Raw genomic sequence first — 19,392 nt, 5'->3', positions numbered from 1 at the left:
TCATGATTCTAAGTCAAATTCATAGAGACAAAAAAAATAGAATACACATAGCTAGGAGTTGAGAGGAGGCAAGTAACTGTTTAATGGGTAATGGATGCGTCCTAGAGAGGTTTGCACACAAACAGAGCTCTCCAATACGTACAAGATCAGCTGGGAGACAATCCAGACAAGGGCTGCGATGTGCCAGCTAAGTTAGAGTATCTGTGGCGATGAGCGTGGTAAGCTCGCACGGATCTGTGTATGTTAGTTGTGTTATATGACATTCCTTTCATGAATCTCCGAGGAAGCCAATGCTGCCGCACTGCACATCTTCCAATGTCACAGATGGCAAATGTTACGTTGTGCATATTTTGCCACAGCTAAAGAACAACGGTTTATCACTTCACATGGATTGGAGTGGCTATTATCAAAACTGAAATTGAAGCAGAAAAGAGGTGCTTGTGTGGATGTAGGGAAACGGGCTTCGTGCGTGGCTGCATGGAAGCGAATGGTCTATTTGTGATGAAAATGGTTAGCTGAATCTCAGCAAGTTAAATATGGAGCTAGTGTTCGATGTGGACTTTACACACGTAGGCCGGTCAGCTGAAGGCAGGGACTCACGCAAAGGCCACGAGCAGTATTCACAGAGCTTTCTCCACAATTGAAGTGAAAATGGCCCAAGTATTTCTAAGTAAATGAATGAATGAAGAAATGGGTAGCGAGGAAGGCTTCATACCACCATTAATGTATTTAATGCCTCTGAATAGTATAAGGGATTAAAAAGAAATAATTCTCATATATGCAATTATTATGAAAGTATTATTTCTTTTTTTCTATTTATATATGAGTATTATTTGTGTGTGTGTGTGTGTGTGTGTGTGTGTGTGTGTGTTCAGTCATCAAAAGAGACAAAATTCTGGCACATTCCACGGCATGGATGAACCTGAAGGCATGCTGGGACGTGGAATAAGCAGATATAAAAGCACGGACGTTGTTTTGCCAGTCCACCCGTGCGAGGGACCCAGAACACAAAAACACAGGGACGGAAGCTGAAGAGCGCTTGCTGGGGACCCCAGGCAGGAGAGGGATAGAGTTCTTGTGTATGAGCACAAGGTTTCTGTTCAGATAGGAATGTTCTGGAGACCCTGTGAAAGTACTCAACGCCCCTGGGTAGTAAAAGGGATTAACATGGGAATTGTCATGTGCATTGTGCCTCAGTAAAGAAGATGAAAGCCGTCTTTAGCTTGACATTTGCAAAAACAAACAAAACAAAAAACCAAACCACTAGGCTAGATTCGGTCCTTAGCTTATAGCTCACTATAGGTGCCGTGGTGTGTGTGGGACGACACGCTAGATGGAATGACTAAGCCAGTTTAGAGAATCTTCCACTGTGAGGAGAAAAATATGTCCCCAACCCATTAGCTGTATTCACCCACTTTAGAGAGCCAAGTGTCTCTGCACGAACTTAAAAAACCCCTTCAACTTAGTGCTCCTCCGAACTTCTCTCTGCTCAGTGAATGCTCTGCCTCCTTCCTTCCACCCCAGGTACCTTACGGTTAAGACTGACTCCCTGATCTCTTTCTTTTGATTGGGTCTCCTCCCGTGCCTTTAGATTCCTGCCCCATTAATCACCCCATTCTCCCCACGAGCTTCTTTCTCTCAGCAGCAAGTCTGCCCATGTTTCCTCTGACATGAAAGAACTTTCCACCACCTTCCATCCCTCCAGGTACTGTTTTATTTCTCCCGTTCCATATGCTGTCATCTTATTTCTGTTGTTGCTTTGTTTTGTTTTGTATTTGAAGAGTAGTTTCTGCTAGGATTACTAAGCTAAACAAGAGAGTCATATCTGCCCACTCATCCTATCTCAGACCAGCTTCCTGTAGATTGAAATATCCTTTAAAGGCCCTCCTTGATCGCTCCGCTGTGTCATCCACTCTCAGGGGCTGTCTCCAATCCACCCGTGGCATTAATTGCTCACTGTTGCCAGGTTTGTTCTGCGGGCTGCACATGGATGAGTGGCTCACAGAGGAGAACGTTGAGACGCCGAGAGAGTATCTTAAGGTCTAGTGCTCACAGGCAGCCGCTCTGGGATGCAAACAAGTAGTTTGTATGTAGGTCTCTGTGTCTTCCCACACTACTGCCTGTCCTTAGCTCGTATATCCCTGGCTCGTGGGCTGCCCGTCTGGCTCCACGTGTGGCTAACATCTGGACAGGTGCTTCTTTAATGATCCTGGAGTCTGCACAAAGTTAACAGCTGGAGCGCCCCTGTTCCAAGTGTCTCAAACGGTCGCACTATGAAGAAAGCTATGGCCATTTCATATAGCCTATCATCCTGCCTTGAAACTAGATTGTTTTAACATTGGTTCCGATTTAGTTTCTGAATTCCCTACTGTGGGAGCTGCCTCCTACCCTCTGGGGCTATTCGAACTCTGAGGAGCTTTGTGCACAGACAACCTACACTCAAGATCCACCCTTGTCCTCATAAACAACCTTCACTGTGGGTTTCGAATGCTGGTAGCACTGTCTCCCCTCAACCTATGGTCAAGGAGGGAAATTTTCTTGGACCCAGGAACCAGGCACAGTGTCTTTGGGTCTGGGATTCTAGGGAGGTGGTGAGAGTGGTGGTGGGGAGGAACACGAACTTGATGGTGCATGCCTGGAGGTCGGAGGTCAGAGGTCAGAAGAAAGCATTTGGGAGTCAGTTTTCTCCTTTTACCACCTGAGCTACAGGAATTAAACATTTCCCATCTGCCTAAGTCTGAGAGGCCTGGGTTCTCGATAAGCACGAGTCTGGGCTCGTGGACCCTTTGTGTCCATCAGGCTGATGTTCTGAAGTAGCATTTTTCAAAAAATTCTTAAGAATCTTTCTCCATTCGCTATTTCAGTCTCTTAGAGACCGATGGTTCTTTTACGATAATGAAAATAAATTCTTAAAATCGAAACAAGGCCTGGGGGTGCAGTTAGTTCAGCTATAGAGGGCGTTTTCTACCACACACAAGGCTCTGAGTTCAATCCCCATAAACAGGACTGGATGTCCAGTGCCTTTAATCCCAGCGGTGGGAGGTGGAGGCAGGAAGATCAGAAGTTCAAGGTCACCGTCTGCTACACAGGGAATTCCCCGATAGCCTAAACTACATGAAACCCTGTCTCAGAAAAAAACAAAAAGTGAAATGAAAACACAATCTTCAAAACCTATGTTTTTAACATTAACCCACTTATTATTAGATTGTTATATATAAGCTTGTGCTTCAATAAATATAACCAGGTCAAATATAAAAGAAGTAAAAATTTATGAAGAGCCACAGTCGGATGACGGACACAGTCAGTGGCTTTTTCTACCAACATAACTTTTGATAGTTCTGTGGTCATAATTAAATGAAAAAGCTGCACAACTGAAGATCAGTTCCATCAATGTTTAAGGGATTTCACATGACAAAACGCTTACCAGGTAATTCTCCAATTTTCTCTGAGTTGATGACACGCCACTTGTAGGGAATATTATACACGTGGATAGTTTCTATGCTTTGTAGGGAAGCCAGTGACATAGGAGAATGGAAAAAGCCATAGTTCCAGCAAGCTGGGCAGTCACTTTAATTTTTTTTATATACAGAATATGGAACAATATTCTTTTTGAACCCCTTACCAACATCCAGCCCCAACGACTAGCTCTCTAGAGTTATAAGGCCATTCAGGTGCTCTTTCTGTAGCACTTCAGCTCCACAGATTTCAATGTCTCTCCTAATGAAGGAAGTGGCTTGCTGATTTACACACAGTCCTTGCTCTGGCTAACTAACCCGGACCGTGTTCCAGCAACTGCAGCTGTGTCTTCAGAATACAAAAATCCCGAACGCCAGACACATTCTCGGACAACATAATCCTTTCTGGTTTTTTATGTAGTTCACAGATGTATTTATTGGCTAAGAAGATGAAAGACGTTTTCCTTCCCACGGCAATCGTACTTAAAGCATAAGTACAAGGTTGGTTGTGGTAACACCTGTGCAGCCATGCAGTTGAAATAACAATACTTTGCCGGTTTTATTTTCTGCGATTTCTGTCTCCATAACATTAGCCAGTACCCAGAACTGTCTGGTAATGGCGTCGAACACTCCCACCATTTTTAAGCCAGCATCTCTGGCATGGTTTTGTATCCACGCCTTAGCGGTGGTAAGAATACTGATCTTCACCACCGTGGGTACCATGGTGTAAAAGGCCTGTATATGCGTTTGGATGTGAAGCAGCTAGCATCTGCTTCTGTAGGGGGTAGAGTTAACCTAATACTCTTTTTTTCTAAAAAACTCTTTTGATTTTTTTTTAAAATAAATTTGGGATGCAAATGAGGCTTATGTTGGTGCGATTCCATTTAACTGCAGGGCACTGTTTGCAGAAATGCACCGACTGATGGTTTCTGCATTTTCAATTTTTTAATGCAAAATGTGAGGCAAAATGAATGTGATTTGAGTAATTTTAAAGCTGTGCAGTACTTAGAGGCTCAGCACCTCCTTCCTCCTGCACTGAATTTGGTACGTGAGGAGCGCTTTCGGTTTCATTTCTTCCAGGTAAACTTCCATTGTCATGATTTGGCTTACTCCTTCTGACACATTTTGAAATGTGTCAAATGACACATTCGACACACCACAAAACGTGTTTCTTGAGTAAGTCATGATTAAAAGGAAATTATAGAAAGTTTATTTCCTCAACTTAGTTCTTGTGCCAAACTAACTTTTAAGACCCGCCTCGATGATCTGTGAACAGATAAAAAAAATCGTCTTAAAGATGAAGAAATGCTTTTGAATACCTACAACGCCCCACGTCCCACCCCCACACAAAGACTTCCCTGTAACTCACCTTTTATTCGCTCTTGGTTTTTAACCTGACTGGACCTGAGATTTCACCTGTTAGAAGCCAGGTCGGTGGTCAGTTAGTAAAGTGCTTGCCGTGTGGGCGTAAGGGCCTAAGTTTGAAACTCTCTTACTCCTGTGAAAAAACAAACATGGCGGCACACATCTGCCTCGGTAACCCTGTGACACAGGGATGGAGACAGGAGAATCTTAGGGGCTTGTTGGCCCCCCCCAAGGCTCCAATACAGTGAGTTCCACATGAGTGGGAGACCCTGTCTCAAAAAATGAGGCAAAAAGCAATCGGGGAGGACACCCAATGTCAATTTCTGACCTTACATTCACAGGCATGCACATGCGCACGAGGGAATACACCCACCCACGCATGCACGCACGCACGCACGCATCCTTCTGTTGAAAGGTTACTGTTGAAAGGTTATCCTACCCTCCAGAACAGTAGAGAGCCTGCATCACACAGGGCTCACCAGCCCATTCATACCCTACTGAGCTCAAAATACTATTCAGGCCACACCCTAATGAACCACACCCTGCTCTGTGACCCGATACATTGTTGTCAAACTGGCAGAGAATTTCTTAAAGATCTACTCTCAACTTTTGCATTTATTCCTCAAGGACAAGTGGCGGTCCCTGGACAACCTCGTGGATGGCATTACTCGGAAACTCAGACCTTCCTTTCTGTGGGTCTTGGCAATATCGCTTCTTGTTACAAACGTTGAACATTATCTGGTGCTAGATATCTTTTTTTGGATAATGGTAATTATAAATTTTGTTCAAGTATTATGAAGCTGCCTAACACTGAGAAGGTGCCTGCGCCCAGGAGGATGAGTAGAACTAACACCGTCAGTTCTAGTGACATAAGAACATTGTCGTTCTTGTGACTACTCTGGCACAACATCTTGGTCATCGCCATTTTACAGATAAGTAAATAAAGCTTATTAATGTTAACAGTGTCAAAGGGTCCATGCTAACTTATAAAGCATCATGGACCCAAACCCATGTATTGACGTCCTTAGACACATGTCTTTCATAACTTTCTTATGTTAAAGTGACAGGTAAAAATAAACATATTTAAGCCAAACATTTTCCTGCCAAGCTCTCCTCAGAGATCCTCGACTCTGTCAAGGGTGGTATTTCAAACCCCTAAGTAGTTCACCAGAACAATATCTCTCACAGCGCTGTAGGTTATGGTTATCCCACTTGTAAACCGTCAAAACATGCTGTATCAGAAGTTAAGTGACACGGGCATATGAGCAGTATTACTTTCCAATACCACCGTGCCGTGACCTTCATGTCTAATAGGATTATAGTGGTTGTCTTAGGGTTTCTACTGCTGCAATGAAACACCATTACCAAAAAACAACTGGAGGAGGAAAGAATCCATCACACTCTTCATCACTGAAGGAAGTCAGGACAGAAACTCACACAGGGCAGGAACCTGGAGGCAGAGGCCATGGCGGGTGCTGCTTACTGGCTTGCTCCCCCTTGGCTTGCCCAGCCTGCTTTCTTATAGAACTCAGGACCACCAGCCCAGAGATGGAACCAACCACTATGGGTTAAGCCCTCTCTCGTTGATCACTAATTGAGAAAATGCCTTATGGCTGGATCTCGTGGAGGCCTTTCCTCTCTGATGACTCTAGCTTGTGTCAAGTTGACCTATAACCAGTCAGGACACTGGTTTCTCATCAATGAGAGCAGTTTGTATTTTGATAATTGGGTTTATCTAGTTAATTGTTGAAGAAAGCACTGGATATTAAGTTAGAGTTGGGATAGAATGTAGGGATGCAGGAGCTCATAGAGGCCTTTCTCCTGGCTCAATAAACATTCTGTTGTGTAGACAGGGTCATGTGGCTCAGCTCTGGCCGACATGGTAGAGACAGAGGTCAGAAAGACCAGATAAGGGTGTGTCCTTCCTCCTAAGTTTCCTCTCAGGTCTCCATGTTATCTCTTTACTCCATCTACTGCAGACTCAGAGGATTTCATGGGGGACACTGATGTAAGAAACTTGGGTCCAACCCCAACTCAGCCCACATTGGGTGTGTCCTGTGACAGGATGCTGAGTTAAACTTCCAACACCATGTGAAGTTACTGATTGCTCTTGATAGGAATCGTAACTAATATACTCAGAAAAAAGTGAGGAAGTAAAATCAAGGGGCAAATTTAAGACACACGATGTGGACATTCTAATAAAATCAGCCGCCGGGAGCACAGAATGTTCTGTACTCTAAATAGTGACCTGGAGTTTTCTAATAACAGCCGAGAGGACTTTCCTGTTTGGATTTAATCCGGCTCAGGTGACAGAGCTGTAATTTATGTGGCTAAATATTTAGCAGTGTTGACAAAACGGGGCTCCTGGTAATTTATGGAGATCCTGAGTTAAACTGTGCTTGCCCTTGTCAATTAGTTCCCTGTTTACAGCCCTGCAGATGATCCGCCCTGGTTTAAACAATGCTAGCTTAGCGGATGCTCCAGTGATTTCCTTCATCTGTGGCTACATTATGTGCTGAGATGGTTTGTATGTGCTTGGCCCATGGGAAGTCATACTTTTAGGAGGTGCGGCCTTGGAGGAAGTACGTCACTGTGGGGGTGGGCTTTGAGGCTTCTATGCTCAAGCTCCACCCAGTGTGGAACCCCACCTCCTGGTTGTCTGCAGAAGAGAATCCCCTCCGGGCAAAATGTAGAACACTCAGCTCCTTCTCCATAACCATATCTGCCAGGATGCTGCCATGCATCCCACCACAATGATAATGGACTGAACCTCTGAAACTGTAAGCCAGCCCCAATCAAATATCGTCCTTTATAAGCATTGCCTTGGTCTTGGTGTCTGTTCACAGCAATGAATCCCTAAGACATATGCTTTAGGCTTTCATATTTCAATTCTATAGGCTCAGGGCATCCCTATAAATTTAATTTTACTGTTTCTATTAAATGGTTTTCCATTTCATTTCATCAGCCCAGTAATGTTTTATATATAGATTTTAATCACCATGATTTTCTTTGTGACAATTAGATAAAATGTACAAATAGAATTAAATAAAATGGCATTTATTTTGTAAGTAAGACATAGCAAGGCAGGAGCAAGTTATAATTTCTTAATTCTTTTTTTTTTTTTTGAGATAGGGTTTCTCCATGTAGCCCTGGTTGTCCTGGACTCATTTTGTAGACCAGTCTAGCCTCGAACTCAGAGATCTGCATGCCTCTCCCTCCCAAGTGCTGAGATTAAAGAGGTATGTCACCATGTCCAGCTATGATTAAAATTTTTTGAGGCTTATTTATTTAATTTTGTCAATTTTGAGTGTTTTGCCTGTGTGTTTGTATGTACACCGTATGTGTACCTGAGAAAGTTAGATCAATGGTTCTCAACCTTCCCGAGGGAGCAACCCTATAAATACAGTTCCTCATGTTGTAGTGACCCCAACCATAACATTATTTTCACAGCTACTTCATTACTGTAATTTTGCTATTGTTATGAATCATAATGTAAATAACTATATTTTCCGATGGTCTTAGGTGACCCCTGTGAAAGGGTCATTTGACTCCCAAAAGGGCCATGACCCATACACAGGTTGAGAACTGCTGAGTTAGAAGAAGCTGCTGTAACTTGGGATGCAGAATTATGGATGGTTGTGAGCCACCATGGTTAAGAGCACTAGCCGCTCCTCCAGAGGTCCCAGGTTCGATTCCCAGCGCCCACATGGTAGCTTACAGCCCTCTGTAACCCCAGTTTGAGAGGGTTAGATTCCCTGGTCTGTTACACAAGATCTTCCATGCATAGGAGGCACATAACCACCCACAAACACACACACGTACACACACTCACACATAAATAAGTACATAATTACACATAGAAATAGGTAAATAACTTTAAGGAGAAGATATTTATAACTTACTATATAACTCTAAATTATTTATACTTTTTAAGTTAAATTAAAAAGATCTGTTTGGGGGTTATGTACCTTCAGTATTTAAGAATTTTACATTTTAAGGTTTCTGACAAAGTAACAGGCCAGAAAGAGTTAGTGATTTAGGTCTCAAAAGAATAAGGTAATTTTACCTGGATTTTAAGTAATACTGGACAACTACAGAACTTAAGCTCATTAATTTTATAACCTTAATTGACAGGTACATAAGAATTATAGAGTTTGATGACCAGAGAAAGTCTCCAAATCAAACGTATTAAAATTATAAATGAAATATTAAAGGCTTAAAAAATGAGTTAAATTCTGAAGACGCTGAAGTGCTTACTAGAAAACTTCCTGGATGTGTAAGTGAAACATTAGGGTTTACAAGTTGGAGTCTTGAATAGAAGGAAAATAGTTTTAAAAGTTGTAGTTCTGCACGGCTAGGTGTATCCTCTCCCACTGAGGCCAGGCAAGACTGGGGTCCACAGACAGGCAACAGGTTTAGGGACAGCTCCTGCTCCAGTTGTTGGGGGGCCCACATGAAGACTGAGCTGCACATCTGCTACGTATGTGTGAAGGGGGATGGACTAGGTCCAGCCCATATATGTTCTTTGGCTGATGGTTCAGTCTCTGGGAGCCCCAAGGGTCCAGGGTGTGGGAGTTGGGGGGCTGTGGGGGGAACCAGGGAGGGTATTGAGCAGGATGTAAAGCAAATAAATAATACTTTTTAAAGATTTATTTATTTTATTTTATCTATATGCATTACACAGTCACTGTCTTCAGACACACCAGAAGAGGGCATCAGATCCCATTACAGATGGTTGGGAGCCACCATGTGGTTGCTGGGAATTGAACTCAGGACCTCTGGAAGAGCAGTCAGTGCTCTTAACCACTGAGCCATCTCTCCAGCCCATAAATAATTTTTTTTAAAAAAGTTGTAGTTGGAAGTGGAAAGCAGCACGCTAAAGCTCTGAAACACACTGTCAACTGGAGAGTCCCCACTACAGCACCAAGAAGTGTTCATATTCCTCTTTCTTTCCCCCCATTATCCTGTAGCTGCCCTAGTCCCAATATTACCTTCTTCCTCCTAGCACCAAAAGTAATATACATCTTAAAATGCAAAATTTAAAGGCCGTGTCTTGAGCAATTTGCAAGGTTTTTAGTAACTTAAAACAGAGATGTTTGCCTTTTTCCGTCTCTCATGTGGTTGGGTGTTCGCCGTCCTCGCTGGTTTTGTCTAGCGGCTCAGTCGCCTTCCCACGCCAGACAGGTAAAAAGCAGAGTTGGCTCCGCAGGTAGAAGCGCAGGTGAAAATAGCAACTGTGGGTCTGAATCGATCCTTTTTTTTTTTTTTTTATCCCGGGGTCTTTGCATCAGGTTGTAAGCAATGATGGTAACCTTTCCTAATCAAAACATTCTTTACAGTGAAATGTCTGATAAGGGGTTTCCGAGAGTGCATCCCAAGGCCGGGGCAGGCCTTCCCCCGAACCCCTTACCCTATACCCCCCACCCCCTCACCTTACACCCCCCATCCCCTCACCCCACACTCCCCACCCCCTCACCCCACACCCCCCCACCTCCCTGTCCCTCACCTTTATCTAAGTGGCTTCACCTCCCTGTTTTCTGGGATTCTGGTGAGCGCTTACCCCGACAGTGGCTTCTGTAGGTTCTGAGTGCCACCAGGCCTTGCTTTTCCCAGAAGCAGTTGGCATCACAGTGCGCACACAGTCTCCTAACGATGCCACTGTGCTTGCTACAGTACAGTAGACTCTTCAGTCAGTGATATAAAGCTGAGGACCAGAGGGCTTCTCTAAGAAATGTAAACAATGGCAGAAAGTTTGGCACAGCGTGTGGGGTGACGGCCCTCCTGTGTTTGGGAAGGGGATGCTTCTCCTTCAAAGACTTAGACCTTGCTGAGATTCAGAACCTCTCTCTTTGTGGGCTATCCGGGTACTCTGTGGGTTTCCTTAACATCACTGATCGGACAGGGCAAGTCTCCATGACTTCGTCCCCAGAGCTCAACCTTCCAGTGCCGTATTTCCCTGCCCCCACTCACTGTGTTGTCTTCCAAGCTTGAAAGCTTCCGCATCACCCAGCCGCAATGCCCAGCCGCCCAGTCATTGCACCTCACTCCCAGGGCTCAGGGATCATTTTCTACAATGAGGGGGCAGAAGATGTTAGAGCAAGAGGCAGTCGATAAAGAAACTCTTTTCCAGACTCAACAGACCAGGAACTAACAGAGTTGGGATAACAAGCCAAGACCTGTTATCTTAACGTTTTCTGTGACGAAAACACCATGATCAAAGCAGCTTGGGAAAAGAAGAGGTTTATTTGGCTTATACTTATAGGTAAGTGAAACAGGACAGGAACTCAAACAGGGCAGAAACCTGGAGGCAGGAGCTGATGCAAGGCCATGAATGAGTGCTGCCTACTGGCTTGCTCCTCATAGCTTGCTCAGCCTGCTTTCTTACAGAACCCAGCCCAGGGATGGCACCACCCACAATAGGCTTGATTCTGTCCCAGAGATCACTAATTGAGAAAATGCCTTAGGGCTGGATCTTACGGAGACATTGTCTTGATTGAGGCTCCCTCCTTTCAGATGACTTTAGCTTGTGCCAAGGTGTCATAAACCTATTGGTGCACCTGTGCAAGATCAAGTCAGACAAAAATCCCAGCTTGGAGGTGGGAGATAGACAAGAAGTCCCGCCCCTAGCTGATGGTTCTCTTTTTTTTTTTTTTTTTTTTTGGTTTTTTTTTTTCAGAGCTGGGGACGGAACCCAGGGCCTTGGGCTTCCTAGGCAAGCGCTCTACCACTAAGCTAAATCCCCAACCCGATGGTTCTCTTTAATGTTTTGTGGCTTGGTCACTTGGCCTGCACTCCAGGGAACAGCTCCACACCCAAGAATATATAGAGTCAGCACAAATTTAGCTCAATGGATATTTTTAAAAATATGAGATATTCAAGTTAAAATGGATATTAGAAGAGTTAAATGGATATTAAAAATCGGGTGTGTCAGGAATGAAGGTGGACTGGGAGGGGTAGAGGAAAGGGTGACTATGTCCAAAGCACGATATGTTGTTGTAAAATTATAAAAAATAAAAAAAAAATGCTGTCTTTTATCCGCTCTAGGTCTGGCACCGCAGTGCCCCAAGATATCTGCTTGATATCTTAATTCTCAGTCAGCAAAGTGTCTCACCCGCTCTGCTCCACCCCATATCACACTGCCGAGGGCCTCTCTCTGATCCTGGCAGCAATCTCTCTACCTATCTAGTTCCCAAGGCAGGTTTCCATGCCAGAAACACATATCTCAGTTCCGAGGCAGCCCAGTGTCTCCTGCCGCTGCACTTTCCTACATTCAAACTGTCACATAAAAGAACACACAACACAATAACCTTTGACCCAATTGATAAGATATAATTGCCCATCTAAATATACAAAGCCCAGTACACATCCATCCCTTAAGAACATTAATGACAACCTGTAAGTACACAGCGTGGAATCTTAACGTTGGCTTCCATTTTCTCTCTGCCGTGGCTACCCTCCATCTCCTGTCTCTCCGTTCCTGTCTCCTCCTCTTTCTTTAAACTCTTCTCCCGCCCATCCTTCCTTCTCATCCAAAGACAGGCCTTCTTCTACCCTGTACCTGCCGGCACCTGTATTTTACAAATTCAATGGGGAGAAGGTTCTGGTGAAGTCACCTGAGTCCTGAGCATGTGACTAGGCAGCCGTCCTTGGGGAAGTGGAATTAGCATCAAAATACAGACAACTCCAGGGCAAACCACAACAACAATGTATCAAATTCACAAAGAATTAATTTTTAAAAATTAAAAATAGGGCTGGAGGGATGGCTCAGTGGTTAAGAGCACTGACTGCTCTTCCAGAGGTCCTGAGTTCAATTCCCAGCAACCACATGGTGGCTCACAACCATCTGAAATAGGATCTGATGCCCTCTCCTGGTGTGTCTGAAGATAGCGACAGTGTAGTCACACATATAAAATAAATAAAAAACCAATACAGTCTTTAAAAAAAATTAAAAATAAAATAAACTCATTCCTCCCAGTAAGGGGGAGTGATCTGATAGTGGAGAAAAATGAATTCTATTCAAGTTCAGTCATCAGGCATAACGGCCATCCTGAGTTCTTATTTCTCAGGTACCTCTCACACAACAGGGATTACAACAATGAAGATGGTGTTATTTCTATGAAAAATATAATCAAGGAAACAGAGAAAGGTTAAATAACCTGCCCCAAGACAGGGGGAGTGGTGGAATAGGCAGGTACCCCATGTTCTGTGATGGAAACGTGGTCCTTAATTCAACTGTGTTAAGCAGTGGGTCCTTTAAGAGGTGTTCAGATTCCTAGTAGATCCATAAGGATCAAAACTCTTTGGAGTGAATTTGTTATAAAATCAAGACCTTCCTGGTATTCTGCTCTTGGTCCTTCCACCATCCACAGGGATGATACAACAGAAAAGCCTCACCAAAGGCTGACGACACCTTGATGTTGGATTTCAAAGTTTCCCTGACTATAAGAAATCAATCTATTCTCACTATATAAATTACCAGCCTGTGGCATACTGCTATGGCAGCAAGAATGGATGGAGACATTGTGCATGTCTGAGGCCACAGCCCTCAGTCCAGTCGCCTGCCAATATTATCCCCATAGTTGAGTCTAATTTCTTTCTGCATTTCCTAAGTGTGTGCTTTGGAAAAAGAATCAGCGGGTTCCCTCAGAAGGAGGAAAAATCAAGGTCCAGAACATCTGTGGCTTCCAGACCTAGGCTGCCCAGTTGGCCCTGCTTGCTCCGCCTGAGTGCCATCTGTCTTCTGGATCCTGAAGAGAACATTCATTCATCCTGTGGACACCTGCACCCAGTGGAAAATGGGTGGCTTCTCTCTGCACCAAAATCTCTTGCTTCACATTCTTCTCCCTGGCATTCCAAACGGTGCCTCACGGCAGCCAGAGCCTACACATTCTGACCGTATGTCTGGGTGTCTTGACAGTAAACGTATTTTCGGAAAAAAAAATAATGTGAGCACTGTTTGTTTCCTTTTGTTAGCTCTCTCAACCTTACAGTCATAGCCGGTGGCATAGAGTCTGGTAGATAGAAAGCAAAGAGGTGATGCCATTGTCCTTTCTCTGAGGGACTATTATCTGTTCACCTGGATTGTGACTTGCTGGGGAAGATGGTGTAGCAACACACAGAACTGCAAACAAGACAGAGCTGGCTCTGCATTCAAGCTTTGCCATTCATCCCTCATTCCAAAGCTTCATTAAGGACCTAAGCCCAGAACTGTGTCAGAGTGCTGGGATCACGCAATAAATAAAACAAAACGATCTCTTTCCTCCTGGAACTCACTTCAAGGGGATTGAGATCAAGAGATCAGAGAAAAAACATTGAATGTTTGATGATAACAAACTCTGAAGATAAAAGGAGGCAGAGAGATAGGCAAGGGGGGGTGTTGAATTTGGGGACACGATGCTTTGAATCTGAAATGTCCCCTGCATGTTTAGAATGCTTCTTCACCAGGCCCTGAAACCTTTAGGAGATAGGGCCCACCTCCAGGAAGTAGATTATGAGGCCCATTGAAGTTACACCCAGCCCATCTTCCTGGACCACCATGACGTGAACAGCTTCTGCCACATGCTCTGGCTGCCATGATTTGAGCCATTTCTCCATGCCTCCATTGTCATGATGAGCAGAGCCCCCTGAGAGCATGAAGCAAAACCAAATCTTCCCTCCACTTGCGTTGTTTCTGTCACAATGAATTAGTTGTAGTTAACACAACGGAGTTATCCAGGAGAGGCCTAATGGCGGGGGTCATTTGAAGCAAGACTCCAAGGAGGTAACACAATAACTAGGCAATACCTCAGTTGTGTGACGTGGGGTAAAGGTTGTCTAATCTCTTAGTAACTTCAGCATCAGATGGAAAGCCCAATTTTGAAGAGCATGTGGCCCAGGCTCTGAATGGGACCTGACAACAGCTGTCGTTACTGTCTGCATCACCAGTGGCAGCAGCAGCACTTGCTGGAGCTGGAGATGAGTTATTATACATTTATTAGCCCCAGGCGGCCCCTCTGAGGACACTCAGGCAATAGTCTGAGTCTGAAGATGAAGCCAGCCTTGGAAGAGGAACATATGGTTTTGATAATTCTATCACCAGAGTCTTGGCAGGGAACAGAGGCCCCTCAAATTGGATGCCTGGGGCAGAGTTTACCAAGAACAGAGAGAGATCACATGGGTGGTGCTGTACCCCAGAATTGGTAACATCAGGACAGCACCACCTGCCAAGGCTGATGGGACAAAGGGAGAGTGTGTCTGCTTGCCAGAAGCCAGACCCAGGGAGCTCATGGACATGAGCTGTTGACAAGGGTTGGGGCTCCCAGTGGACAGAAACAGCCACCCTGCCCGGGAAGAAGACGGGAGTGGACACTTAGTGTTCAGGTCCTTACGTTTATCTGAATTCCTCGCCGGACAAAGTCAAAGGTAGAGTCCAGGGAGACTATGAGGCAACTCCCAGGGCTCCAACTGGAGGAGGAAGTGAGGGGCGGGGCACAAGGGCAGTGAGTCAGCCATGGTAACGGTGAGGGCAAACCAAGGCCATCCCTGCACTTCTGGGCACCTGGAGTCTCTGTTCTCTCCATCTGAGGGAGCCACTGATGGCCTTTTTTGGTTTTTGTTTTCTTCTTTTCTTTTTAAATATTTGTTTGTTTGTTTATTTAATGTATATGAGCACACTGTAGCTCTCTTCAGACACACCAGAAGAGGGCATCGGATCCCGTTACAGATTGTTGTGAGCCACCATGTGGTTGCTGGGGATTGAACTCAGGACCTCAGTCAGTGCTTTTAACCACTGAGCCATCTATCCATCCCTCTCTCTTTCTTTCTTTTTTCTTTTCTTCTTCCTTCCTTCCTTCCTTCCTTTCTTTCTTTCCTCTCTCTCTCCCTCCTTTCTTTCTTTCTCTCTTTCTTTCTTTCCTCTCTCTCTCTCCTTTCTTTCTTTCTCTTTTCTTTCTTTCTTTCTTTTTTCTTTTTGTCTTCTCACTCACATTTGCTCTCTTTTAGAACCTTCTCTTCTCTCCCTCTTGCCTGTGTAAACCCCAAGGTTTAGTTAGGGGTTTTAAGATAACTGGGAATCAAAACAGGAGCAACAACCCCCCCTAAAAAGCAACAAAACTCACAATCTCCAGTCCCACCCGCATTTCCTATTTTATCCTGGTCTCGGTTTTGAGACAGGGTCCCCTAGCGAGGTCAGGTAGGCCAGTTGGCCAGTGAGCCCCAAAAATCCATCTGCCTCTGACCTTCCCAGTGACTGCAACTGTCTGTCTGTATCTGGTCTTCTTATGCAGGTTCTAGGGGAAAGGTCAGGCCCTTGCACTAGCATGGCCAGTGCTATATTGACTGAGTCAATCTCCCCAGCCTATTCATTTTGATTATTTATAGACTATAGTACTCCTAACCCCTTTCCTAGTTTTTGAAGTTTTAATATGGAAGAGATATTCCTTTAAACACGAGAAATTAACGGATGTTTGCTCTTTTAAAACGAAAACAACCATTTCATCATAACTGCAATTTCCATCTGCTTAAAGCTGCAGCGGGGGCTAGAGAGGTGATGGCTCAGCAGTTAAGAGTACTGACTGCTCTTGTAGAGGACCCAGGTTCTATTCCCAGCACCTACATGTTGTCTCCCAGTCATCTATACTTCAGTTTCAGGGAAGTCGGTGCCCTTTTCTAGCTTCTGAGGGCACTGGGCATGCACGACTGTGATGCACAGACATACACGCAGACAAAACACTCATGCACACTAATTAAATAAAACATAAAATAAAAACTACAGTTCTTCTGATTTCTTGGCCTTTGTCAGCAACTGGTTCTAGGTGGTTGGCTAAACCCACAGATGTAGAGGTCTGACTCACAGGAATAGCCACAGAAAACTTTTTCTAGACTGAAAAGGCTATTAAAGCGATAATCTTAGTTTTGTTACTGCGTGTGTGTTGTTTGGTTTTGTTGATGCGTTGTTTTCTATGCAGTTCTGGTAGTAGTGGAACTCTCTCTTTCTCTGTAAACTCACAGAAATGTGCCTGCCTCTGCCTCTCGAGCGCTGGGACTGAAGGCCTACACCACCTTCAATTTTGTTGTTTTTAAACAGAATTGTTTTTTATGAATAACTTGTAAGAACAACAACGTAAATGATACAGGCTTAGTTTTTTTTTTTTAATTTTTTATTTTTAAGACAGGGTCGCACAGTATAGTCGTCACTATGTAGACCAGGCTGGTCTCAAAGGTGCAGAGGTCCACCCACCTGTGCCTCCAGAGTGCTGGTATTAAAGCTGTAGTGTGGGTTGTCTGCAGATCCCAACTCCAGTGGGATGCTCTAGTCCCAGTGATTGACAGGCACAGCTCCATAGGTCAACTCCACTTGGCAAGCTTAGGTTCTATACCAGCTATTAAACACTTTGAAAATCTCCCCCTTTTGTGGAGATATTTTTGCACCCTGTATTACTGCCAAGCCACAGATACCTTTTCCATTGCTCTCTTAAACCTGCTATTATGAAAGCACAGGGCTGTTTTAACTATAAAGGAATAGTTAGTAGCATCGGATTTTGCTCAGATGGGCCTTGCATTTGAGCTCACGTGTGACTCAGTTAACCTTTGGGATATGGGACCATATTAAAACATGCACACCTTGCTTCAAATAGCTGTCAGGAGGATCCGGGTGAAATTCACCCAGATCTTGTAAGTTCGTCTTTCTATTATAGCTAAATCATTCTCTTAGACCTGTAAATTCTTTTAAAAACTTTAATCTTCTATAATTATATGAGCGTGTCTCCTTTAAAAGATGGTTAGAGCCCCCTATATAGTGGGGGCAGGGTGGGGAAGCTTCTTAGTCTTGTAAAATGGAAAGCCAGAATTCCAAACCCATCAAAGCCTTGCCAGACGCCCAGCTGTTCTGGCCAGTTTCTTAGCTCAAATCCCCAAAGCTGCCTGCTGCGATCTGGGTGCAATCCGGGAACAACTGGCTTGCAAGGGCCCCGTGGAAATCAGCCTATCTGCCACACCTCGCTCCATTTCATCCTGCCGCAGATATTCTAAAGTGTCTATCTGAGCCCGAGCCCCAGTTCTCTGCTGTCTGTCCACATACACAAATCACCGTAATGAATTTTTCTGCCAATTCTCCATCCTAAGTGAGAAACTCTAGGTTCCCGAGGGCAGTGTTCTCTGGGAGCGAAAAGGACTTTTCATGTGCCAGTCCTGCCTTGCTTCTTACCAATTTCATTGTTATTTTTCTTTCTTTCCTGGCTTCTCGATTGCTGGGACAAAGATTTAGACAATGTGATTTGTGTTACTATTTAAGATATCCGTTTGTTGTTGGTAGGAAACTTAGGAAAATGCAATGGTAAAGATCAGGGCTTCAAAATGTAAAGCTGTCCGCTCTCCACTCAGGTATTTCATGTGCAGAACTGTATTATCTCTAGACGGGTGTTGGTTGCTCGGCTCTTCTTTACGAATGAAGAGCGGTAACTGAGCAGTTAACCGCTGGACCCACGCATCCAGCCAATGGCAGTGAATGTTTCCCCAAATCCAGAGAGTGTGGTTCTACTTACGGGTTGTCCCAGTCCATGCGGGCTGTTACAGCAAACTGCCACGGGTTGAATAGATTAGAATAACAGAAATGTATTTCTCACAACATCGGGGCTAAGAAGTCCAAGATCAAGGCATGGCCTCCGTCCCAGGCCGCCATCTTCTACCCACAACTTCACATGGCGCACAAAAGGACGAGGGATCTTGCCAGAGTCTCTTTTATGGGGCACCCATTCCATTCATAAAACCTCCACCCTAAGGGCTTAGTTAGCTTTCGAAGGCCTTCCTTCTTCCAAATTAGCACCAGCGATTCTGCTTTTATGATTTGGGGGAAGATACATTCAGTTCACAGCTTGCTTCAACCTACATTCTGAGCTTAGGGTTTAAAGATTTAACAGAGGAAGCTGCATGGTTCTTCGTGACATCCCGGAAGTAACAATGCCACATCACTTTTGCCATTCTCCGTAGGTCAAAGTAGTCACGTGATTATCCAGATTCAAAGTTAAGGACTCAGATTCTACTCCTAGATAGAAAGAGAATTAAAAAAATGATAGCAATGAAATTGGGCACTACTAGCATTATGCTCTGGTGCAATTAAGGGCGCCAGGACTTTAATAACACTTGTCTCTTTTCTACCTGTACGGTTTCCATTCCTCAGTTGAAACTCGAAAGACAGTTTGACATTAACTGTGGCTGATGGGAAACAGAAGGTGCCACAAGTGAATGTTGACTGTCCTGGCTGGTCTTGTTTCAAATTCTAGGCATATTGTAGCCATCTGGGCGCCTCTGGTTTCCATTTCTTCCATTCAGGACTCAGCTCTTTGCTCCAGCCTCTGCATCACCTGAGGTTTAGTAAGGTATTGACCTTGCACTCCGAGCCACAGGGAGTTGAAATCGCAGAATTTCTGGTTCTGAGGTGTCCTGTACCCTTCCCTGAGCTCTCTCCCAACTCAGGCAGGTTACAGGACAGCAGAGACTGCAGTGGTCTCTCTATATAGGACATGCAACCTAGAGACTGAGACTAGGATCTTGACTGACTTCTTGATAGCTTGAAATCTCCATGCATTGCAATCAA

General features: G+C 44.5%; 1 long non-coding RNA gene across 1 annotated transcript; it reads right to left on the bottom strand.

The window, feature by feature from the left end:
• Positions 1–3,546: 3,546 nt before the first annotated feature.
• LOC120093602 (uncharacterized) lies at positions 3,547–5,208 on the bottom strand. The gene is made up of 2 exons (XR_015624674.1): positions 4,825–5,208; positions 3,547–4,721 (listed from the first exon to the last, which is right to left on the bottom strand). It is a non-coding gene; the product is annotated as an uncharacterized LOC120093602 (long non-coding RNA).
• Positions 5,209–19,392: the final 14,184 nt, after the last annotated feature.

This window comes from Rattus norvegicus, chromosome 7, assembly GCF_021556685.1.
Source record: "Rattus norvegicus strain SHRSP/BbbUtx chromosome 7, alternate assembly SHRSP_T2T, whole genome shotgun sequence".
NCBI lineage: Eukaryota > Metazoa > Chordata > Mammalia > Rodentia > Muridae > Rattus > Rattus norvegicus.
The sequence above is the reverse complement of the archived record's forward strand: the minus strand, read 5'-3'. Positions and strand labels throughout refer to the sequence as shown.